General features: G+C 37.2%; 1 pseudogene; it reads left to right on the plus strand.

Annotated features, from left to right (window-relative positions):
* Nucleotides 1-692: 692 nt before the first annotated feature.
* Nucleotides 693-8977, plus strand: LOC137712354 (putative pentatricopeptide repeat-containing protein At1g64310; annotated as a pseudogene).
* Nucleotides 8978-10423: the final 1446 nt, after the last annotated feature.

Raw genomic sequence — 10423 nt, forward strand, 5'->3', positions numbered from 1 at the left:
CAAGCTTTGGAGGTTTGTGGTGACAATGGTTTTGACAATGTGATTGTTGAGTCTGATGCAAAGGTGCTTATTCAAATGATTAGGAAGGAGTTGATGCATGATTACAGTCTTGAATGTATCCTTGGCGACAGTGAGACTCTAGCGCAAAGGTTGAGGTCGGTGACGTTTGTCTTTGTGTCTAGAGAGTGCAATCGTGCTGCGCATTCGGTGGCTAAGTATGTGTTCAAGGAACCGCGGTATTTTGTATGGAATTGTATTGGTCTTGATTTCCAGTTTAATATCCTGGTACAGGATATCAAACTGTCTATTTGATTATAATAATAAATTTTATCCTTTGAGGAAAAAAAAAAAAAAAAAAAAGGAATTTCAACACGTGTATTTCCTGAACTCATTATCACTTAACTAAAATTGCTTACGAAACATTCACTATTCTATTGTCCAACCTCACTGCATTACTTCCCAAACCAGCAAGAACTTTTAGGTCTCCCATCCCATCTCCTCCTCTAACCTTTCGTCGTCGATCCCACACCCAATTAGTATCTTCTTTTCCGAGGAATTCATGGAAGCTCCAACAGAATACTTGGAGAATCGCTGCCACCTTTCTCCTCTAAACCCTGCTACCATGGCTGCCTAGGGATAGAAGAGGATGGATTGAGGGTGGGGTCGTCGTCGGAGAGAGATTGGGGGAGAAAATGGGGTGGGTGGCCGGAGGGAAAGCTTGGAGGAGGAGAGGAGGTGGGTTCGGCGGGAAGAGGTTAGTAGAGAAGACGAGGGTGGGGTTGCAGGAGAGTAGAGGTTGCAGGAGGTGAGGGTTGGTCAGCCATGGCTAGTGGGTTTATGGGAGGAAGAAGAGTGTTGTTTGGTTATCAGGTTATGGGAGCAAGAAAGATGTTTGGTTATCAAAATAGCAAGAGTTTGGGTCAATTAGATAAGGAAAACTAATGAAAATAGCTTAAAAATTTTGAGTAATAGCTTGAAAATTTTGAGTTTTAACGATAAGGACAGAATAAAGGATAAAGTGAATAGTACTAAGATTGACTTTTTAGTGTAAAAATGTTTTTCATTAAAGTGAACTGATGTAACATTTCTATTGTAAAAATGAATTTTTCGTTAAAATTCCCTTCAATGAACAGATGAAACATTTCTATTGGACCGTATAAATGGTCAATGAAAATTGGATACTGACTTGTCAATACCCAAGTATGAGAGACTTTTTTTAATCACGAGTAACTTACGAACATGAACTCCAAGTGTAATTTATAAATTTGTGGTCGCGCATCCTAAGCTAGGCACAACTTACAAATTTAATTTAATTTTAGACATTTTTAGTAAACAGTTTTTTTTGTTGGACTTAGATGAACATTAATTTGGGCCCCATTTTAAGTTCACATTCTTTTTTCACCCATAACCATTATTCCATAAAAAGTAACGAGGAGTGAAACGCCATCGTTCCACTGAAAATGAAAAAGTAGGGCCACAACCCTCTTCTTCTTAGTCGCTATATTTTTACGAATGCAGTGGCCTCCTACCAAGGTCTCCTGTCCCCTAAGTACGTGTCTCCTACATGTCTCATCTCTAACCATGTGTCTCCTACAATTGTTGGGTTGCTTTCGGGTTTATCGGATTCGAGCTTGATAAGTATTGGACAGGAATACATGGTCTTTGTTTGAAATGGCATTTAGATTCTAATGATCACGGGAGCTGTGTGCTTGTCAGCATGTATTCGAGATGTATGTGTGTGAATTCTGCACGTAGAGTTTTTAGTGGTTTGTTCGAGCCAGATTTAGTTACATGGTCTGCTTTGATAACTGGGTTTTCGCAGATGGGAGATTATGATAAGGCCTTGTTCTTCTTCAAGAATTTGAACATGGAAGGTAAGAAGCCGGATTCAGTTTTGATTTCTAGTGTGTTGGCTGCTGCTGCTCATCAGATGGCGCATGTAGGGCCTGGTTACATGCTTGTGTTCTTTGACATGGACTCCAATCGATGTCATGATTTCCTCTGCACTTATAGCCATGTATTCAAAATGTGGCTTCTTGGCAATGGGGACTCGTGTTTTTTAGATCATGCTAGAGAAGAGTACTGTTTCCTACAATTCTTTAATATTGGGTCTTGGTTTGCTGGACTTGCCTCCGAGGCCTTTAGTGAAGAGACTAATAGAGAGTCAAAAGTTAGTTAGTGTTAGTCAGAGTTACTGTAGTAATAATTCTTTTACCTTTCTTCTGTGGTAACTTTAATTAGGTATTGTTATATATACCCTGTAAAATTATTATCTTGAGTTAATAAGAAAATATTTCATTTCCTCAATATGGTATCTTTCACCTCAGTCTAACAACCTTGATCCTTTTCCCAAATTTTCTCACCTACCAAACAGTAATTTTCTCACTTACCAGACAGCTCTACTTCCGCTTTCCTCTTCTCGATTCTTGCTCAGAATTCTGTATCTCTAATCTTTAACGGCAGCATACTCTTCCGGCTCATCTTCTTCTGTGATCGCACCTCCTCGATCTCCTCATGTGATCGTAAATCCGAATTCTTCTCCACTTATCTCAAACCCTAATTCTTCATTTCAAGCTTCGATTAACTCGATTACAATCCAAAATATTGGTAGTATGGTTCAAACAAAGCTTAAACACCACAATTATCTTGTCTGGAAATCTCTTTTCGATTCGATCTTCCGTCGCTACAAGCTTACCAGCATCATTGATGGATCTGAGCCACCACCTCCTTAATTTCTTGCTGATCCATCTAATAATCTCACCTCTCTTCCCAATCCAGCCTTCGAGCAATGGTATGAGAAAGACCAGAACATTATTATCTGGATAAATTCTACTCTCTCAGAAGATCTCATTTCGTTCACTGTTGGAGTCCAATCTGCCCGGTAGGATCTTGAACATCGTTTTGGTAGAGTCTCTTAATCACACATTCATCAACTCCGCTCCAATCTTCAATCTGTGACAAAATGATCGTCTTCAATCTCTGAATATTTACAGTATATCAAGGAAGTTACAGATGCTCTTGCTGCTGCTGGAGCGCCAGTTGATGACAATGATCTTCTCCTCATTATTCTCAATGGCTTTCCTGATGAATATGACTCATTTGTGGACTCTGTTCAATTCCATTTTGGCTAATACCACCATTGATGATCTTCATGGCTTTCTTCTCAATAAAAAGATGGCTCTTTCCAGAAAAAAGCAAAATCAAGGTTCTTCTTCTAATGAACCGTATCAAGCTTTTAATTCCATCCAGGCATCCAATAAACCTCCACTGCTGCCTACACCAAATGTTCCTCAAGTGCAAGCTTACAATGCTCAAACTCAGCCAAACAAGAATAATTTTTAGAGGAATAATTCACAGCGCAATTATTCCAATCACACCAAATTCAATTGCTACAACAATAACAATTGCGGAGGAAATCGTGGTGGACATTACTACAACAATAATTACAATTCTTCACACCCTGTTCCTTGTCAAATTTGTGAAGATCCTGGTCATCTTGCTATCGATTGTGTTAATCATATGAATCCAAACTTCCAATGGCGCATGCCACCTGCCAAACTTGCAATGTGTGCAAACACCACCACCTTTTCTTCCCCACCATGGTTGCTTAACTCTGGTGCAAGCTCTCACATGACAAAAAATGTTCACAATCTGCAAAATCCTCAGCCATACACTGGTCTTGACATAGTCTACATTGGAGATGGCCAAGGTTTGCCAATTCTCTACTCAGGCTCTTCATTTATTCAAACACCATCTGCTACTTTTAAGTTGAACAATGTTTTGCATGTTCCTCATCTGCAACATGATCTCATCTCTACAAATATGTTTCCTTTGGGTAATTGGTGCTCTTTAACCCAAAATCCTTTTGACTTTAATGTGAAGGATCTTGCTACGGGGAGGATGCTTTTTAGAGGTCCTGTTCGCAGTGGTCTTTATCCCTTCTCTATGTCTTCTTCCTCTACAAAAAGGTTCTCTGCCAATCCTGCAATAAAAGCAACTACTCAAATCTGGCATCAACGATTGGGGCACCTAATGTTCAAGACTTTTCGATCTATTGTATCAAAGTCTACTTTGCCTATTACTAATAATGTCACTCAATTTCGTTGTTCAAATTGCATCTTGGGCAAATGTGCTAGATTACCTTTTCATGATTCTATTTTTACTACTTCTAGAGCTTTAGAATTGGTATATGCTGATGTTTGGGGACTAGCACCCTTACTCTATGTGAGTGGCTATCAGTTCTATGTAATTTTTGTTGATGATTTCACGAAATATACTTTGATGTATCCTTTGAAGCATAAATCAGATGTCTTTCATACATTTGTACAGTTTCAGGCTCTTGTTGAAAACTTGTGCGAAACCAAAATTGGTACTTTACGCTCTAATTCAGGAGGTGAATTCTTCAGTTCTGCCTTTAAGACACATTTTGCTCAACATGGTATTCAACAACATCTTAGTTGTCCCTACACCCCTCAGCAAAATGGATGTGCTAAAAGGAAACACAGACATGTTGTAGAGACAGCTAGAACCTTATTGGTTGCATCAAATGTTCCTCATCAATTTTGGGTCAAAACATTTCTCACTGCAGTCTTTTTGATCAATAGACTCCCACTTGTGTCCAAGCCTTCACCATGGGAACAACTCTTTCACAAGTCACCAAATTACACTCACCTTAAGGTTTTTGGGTGTACATGCTACCCTTGGTTAAAACCTTATACCAACTCCAAACTTGAGGCTAAGAGCAAAGTGTGTGTGTTCCTTGGTCATAGTCTAGTCCACAAAGGATATAGATGTCTAGATCCTTTAACCAATAGAGTCTACATTTCTCGACATGTTTATTTTGATGAAAGCTCATTCCATTTTCATCAATCTAACTCTATGTCACTACCTACATTCCTTCCACAACCACCACTTCATCATCTTCCTTCTCTCTTACTTTTCCAAATTTATATCCTTCATCAACCTCTGAGTCTCCCTCCTCTTCCAATTCAGTCTTGTCCCCATTACCATCACACTATGTATCCTTACCTATACCATCCCCACAAGTCACTCATGTTCCTTCACCCTCCATTAATATTTCCCCTACAGTACCCTTACCATCACATCCACCAATTCCCATTACCTCTACTCATCCTGTGCAAACTAGATCCAAATCTGGAATTTATAAACCAAAAGCATACACTGCAACCAAACATCCCTTGCCATCTGCCCTGAATCTTGAGTATGTCCCTTCTACCTATTTGCAAGCCTCTAAATTTCCCCATTGGAGGACAGCAATGCAAGAAGAATTTAACGCCTTGCAAAGTGCTGAAACTTGGGCATTGGTTCCATCTAACCCATCTCAAAATCTAGTTGGGTGTAAGTGGGTATTTCGAATTAAAAGAAAGCTTGATGGCTCTGTGGACAGGTACAAGGCCAGATTAGTGGCCAAGGGGTATAATCAACAGGAAGGAATCGATTACAGTGATACTTTTTGTCCAGTGGCAAAGCCAATTACCATTAGAATCCTACTCACTTTGGCAGTTCAGTCTAATTGGTTTTTGCATCAACTGGATGTTAGTAATGCTTTCTTACATGGCCATTTGAAGGAAAATGTGTTCATGACTCAACCATCTGGTTTCATTGATCAAGATCACCCCAATCATGTATGTCATTTAAAGAAATCTCTCTATGGATTGAAACAAGCTCCAAAAGCTTAGTTTGAGAAGCTACAGTCTGCATTACTTTCTATGGGATTTCAGGCATTTCAATCAGATCACAGTTTATTTTTCATTCACAAACCAGTTCTAGTCCTTATACTTGTCTATGTGGATGATATCCTTGTGACTAGACCTTCTTCAATTGCTTGTAGTGATGTGATATCTCAGTCAAGTGCTCAATTTCCTGTCAAAGACTTAAGAGATCTTCATTACTTTCTTGGGTTAGAAGTACAAAGGCCTTCTGCAAGCATTTTTATTCATCAGTCTAAATATGTATTAGACTTGCTTAAAAGGACAAAAATGGATGGAGCAAAGCCATGTGTTACTCCTCTAGGTTCTGGCAAACTTGACCACACTGGTGCATTGCTTGAAAATCCTGCAGAATATAGACAAATTGTTGGGGCTCTTCAATATCTCACTTAGACAAGGCCTAATCTTTCATTTGTTGTTAACCTTGTCTGCCAATTCATGCATTCTCCAAGAGATCAACATCTTCAAGCTGTCAAACGAATACTGAGATATCTCAAAGGTTCTTTTGGTCATGGTTTATGGTTTCCAAAGGTTTCATCCTCTCTTACACTCAAAGTCTTTTCTGATGCTAACTAGGCTGATTGCTCTTGGGATAGACGATTAACTGGGGGTTTCTGTATCTTTCTTGGCCCTTCACTCATTAGCTGGAGTGTAAAGAAGCAACACATTGTTGACCGTTCATCCACAAAAGCTGAATATAGGTCTTTAGCTCATACAGCTGCTGAAATCACTTGGATATGTCAATTGTTTACTGATATTGGTTTTCAGTTATCTGGATTACCTCAATATTTAGAATGTTTGATGAGATACTCAGAAACAAATTGAAACCTGATGAATCTACATTTTCTGCTCTCCTTTGTGCATGCTGCCATGACGGCCTTGTCGAAGATGGCCACAAAGTTTTCAGAAGAATGAAAGATGAGTTTGGCATTCAAGCTAGAACGGAGCATTAAGTTCATATAGCGAAACTTATTGGGATGGAAGGAACGTTGGAAGAGGCTTACTATCTAATCTTGTCCTTATCTGAACCAGTGGACAGTGGCATATGGGGAGCCCTTTTATTGTGCTGTGATGTCTCTGGAAATTCTGAGCTGGCAGAAATTGTAGCCCAAAGGCTCTTTGAAAGTAGCTCTGAGAAAAGTGCTTACAGGGTCATGCTCTCTAATATATCTGCTGGTGAATTTTTGTTTTCAACTACACGGCGAAATGACAAACAAGCTTCCAAGTTTATCTTTTCCAAAATACACAAGAACAGATAAGAGAAGAATCCCACCCGTGCAAATGAATTATTGAGCTTGGAATAAATGATGGAACATAAGTTCAATGAAATTTTGAGTGTTAAAAGTATACTTTTTCACCTCAGCCACCATGTAAGACAGATAAGCCATTAGAACCACTACGGAAATCTCAAGGATGCTTGAAATAAAATAAGATTTGTACAGGTACCATCTGAGATTTCATTTCCTACGACATCTATCACAAATGTATTTGCCCTGAGGGATCTGTGAATATGCTACTAACCTTCCGAAGCATAAGGTTTTAAGGGCATATGCTGCCACAAGTCCAAACTGAAAATAAAACACGAAACCAATTTGAGGCCACAGAAAAGTGAGCTTAGTATTCTGAATAATACTTGAGCGATATTATATCACCATTATCGGTCCCATGGTAAACTTACTGCAATTCCGAGAGCAGTGATTGTAAAGAATAAGTATAGGAAATCTCCAACGACACGAAGTTCAGTCGTGCCCTTAAGCTTACTAACGTCAATCTTTTGAACTGCATTGAACAAGACAACTGATGTCGCATCAATCAACACTCCTTCCCCAAGGACTAGGGTGTACATTAAAGGAGTTTCATCTTGATGAAGAATCTACATAAAGTGGATATAATATCTCAGCAAATCCAAGTACAGAAGCGGCTTGCCCAAGTTTAATGAAAAAGAAAATCAAGCATTTGACACAGTGACAGATCCAGGAAATAATATTAATAAATTTTTTTATCATAAATAGCATGCATATCGTTATTTCATCAAATCTTAGCGGATCCAGAAAATAATATAATCCTATTAGTATTTAAAAACCAAACATTTGACGCCCACCCAAAAAACCAAGACCCTACTCTCTCTCTCTCTCTCTCTCTGATTTTTTTTTTTTTTTTGAACTAAAAAATCTTCATTGATGGAATTGGAAGCTCTGATTGGAATTACAAATTCAACAAGAAAATTCCTCGGATCATAAAAGGTTTTAAAAGCTGATTGGACAGAAGCTGCCCTGCAAAGAAAGTTGAGGTTCACCATGTCCCTCCTTCCATCAATGCAGGACTCATTTTCAACACGTATCATCTCGTATGACGAATTTTCAAGCTTAACATATGAACAACACAACGGAGTGAGTGGATTCCAGAATTTTATGTATTTGGAGCACAAGGAGAAAAAATAATTAAGTGGACATTAAAAGAATTTAAATTCTCTCTCTAGGGATGATGCAAAGAAGTTGAGGGATTATATTTATATAACAGAAGGCAAAATGAAGAAAGTGCCCGGGCTCAGCTGGATTAAAGGTAGTGAATTTTTGTTTTATCAAAATAATCCTTGTAGTAGGATTTAAAAATCAGTGACAAAACAAGCTATCTGTACTATGAACCGAAGATTTTTTTTTTTTTTTTTTTTTTTATAAAATTATGGAAATGTCAAAAGGCTATTACTTTCTGTGTTAATCGAAAGCTATAATTCATCACAAAAATAAAAATCGAACGCTATAAAATCTCGGATCGGTTTTGCTTGTACAATCAACTTCTTCGTTCGCTTCGAAGTTTTTGTTTTCTTCCTTCTCTCCTTCGATGGTTTTTGAACTAGCCATATAGTGCTCTACAAATGTGTTTTGCATAGAAGAAAAAGATAGCTATATTGTACAATCAACGAGAATGGGACGACCCAAATTATTATTTTCTTAATTAGTTGTAATACCAAAACAATAGGAAAATTTACAAAGCTATTGTGTGATGAATCCATATTATATCATATATTTTAGTCTTAATTTATTAGTTATTTTGGTAGAATTTTGATATTTTGCTTTATATTTTCAACATAGGACATTCGACTTCCTCTGGAGAAAAAAGTATTCAAATAGATGAATTTTGGAGTGATTCCAATTGAAAGATGTTCGTGTGCCTTTCAAGATGATTGTATCAAAATTCCAGATTGTGACGATGAAATAAAGGCCCAGCGCGCAACTTTCCCAGATTGACGTTTCTAGACGTTTTGGGTCTTTTGGAGGTCAAGAAGGCATATTTTAAGGAAGATTCATTCTGAAGATTTGTAGGAGACGTCTTCAACTTTCAAAAGAGACCTTTTGGGACCAAATCGGAGTTGATTTGGTTGGTCAAAAGTGTGATTTTCTGAGAACTCTGAATTCTAGTTCAAATAGGAAACATTTTATTTTCTATTTTATCATTTAATTATGTTTCCTAGTTTTATTCTAAAACCTTTTCAAAGTAGGGTTTCATTTTGTAGTAGTATAAATAAGGCTTGTTAGCCATTAGGATTCTCTACGCAACATTGGGGGAACGTACCTGAAGAATTTAGCTAAACTTTTACAATTTGGTTTTCAAAACGTTTTCTTTTGTTTTCTTTACTTTGCTAATTTCTTTAACTTTTTTAATTAAATTCGTTTTTAATCAACTTTTTACAATACTTATTTTTAAATAATTAACTAAGAATTTGGTTTTGCATAAATTATTCATTCAATCCCTGCGAAAAACGATCTTACTTGAGCCGTTTATACTACAACTACCTTGTTCTCTTGCAAGTAATTTTTAAGTGTTTTTATCCCTACTTTTGCAAGTGGTAAAACCTCTATCAAGAAATTAGTGTCGTCGCCAGGGATTGTTTTAAATAATTTGTGTTTATCAACTCGTTAATTATTTTTGTATATATCTTTTCATTTACTTGATTTTATTATTTTTTTATTTTTTTTTTGAAAAACTAATAAAAATGGCTTGAAAACTTTAAGTTTTAATGATAAAGACAAAATAAAGGGTAAAGTGAATAATACTAGGATTGACCTTTTAATGTAAAAATATAATTTTTCGTTAAAATAAATAATACTGTGAGTTTTTCGTTAAAGCTTCCTTTTTTTTTCTTTTTTTTTAATTTACAATTTGTGCAACAATGGAATTTGTTCCTCCTCCTGGATTCAATATACAACCAGGAAGACTGCCCTTATGGGTCAACTCTGCAGAATGGGGTTTTTATGGATTTAAACCTACAATTTGAGCACTTTGCTGTTTGAAGACCCATAATATTTTACAATGTCCTCAAAAGGAATATTTTCCAGATTATGTCCAGGAGCATATCAATATGAGAAACAACTCAAAAAGAAATTGGAACAATCCATATTCAGAGTTCTACACCCCAAGTTTGCAAAAGCATCTTGAACACTATTTTGGGCAGTTTAATGTGTCACAGGAGCTTCCGGTAGAGGACAAGCTCTCTAAATTGTTGGAATTATCTGAATTGTACATTGAAATAACCAATCAAGGATTTCTGATTCAAGCATTAAACTGTGGGACAATCTATGATGATCAAGAGGTTGGTGTAGGAACTGAGGAGCCATCTACCTGTTATTCACGTCCAGGGGAGAGAGCATCACATGTTGATCCTATAATCCCACCAGAACCGAGTCCTACCCATG

Source organism: Pyrus communis, chromosome 13, assembly GCF_963583255.1.
Source record: "Pyrus communis chromosome 13, drPyrComm1.1, whole genome shotgun sequence".
Classification (NCBI taxonomy): domain Eukaryota; kingdom Viridiplantae; phylum Streptophyta; class Magnoliopsida; order Rosales; family Rosaceae; genus Pyrus; species Pyrus communis.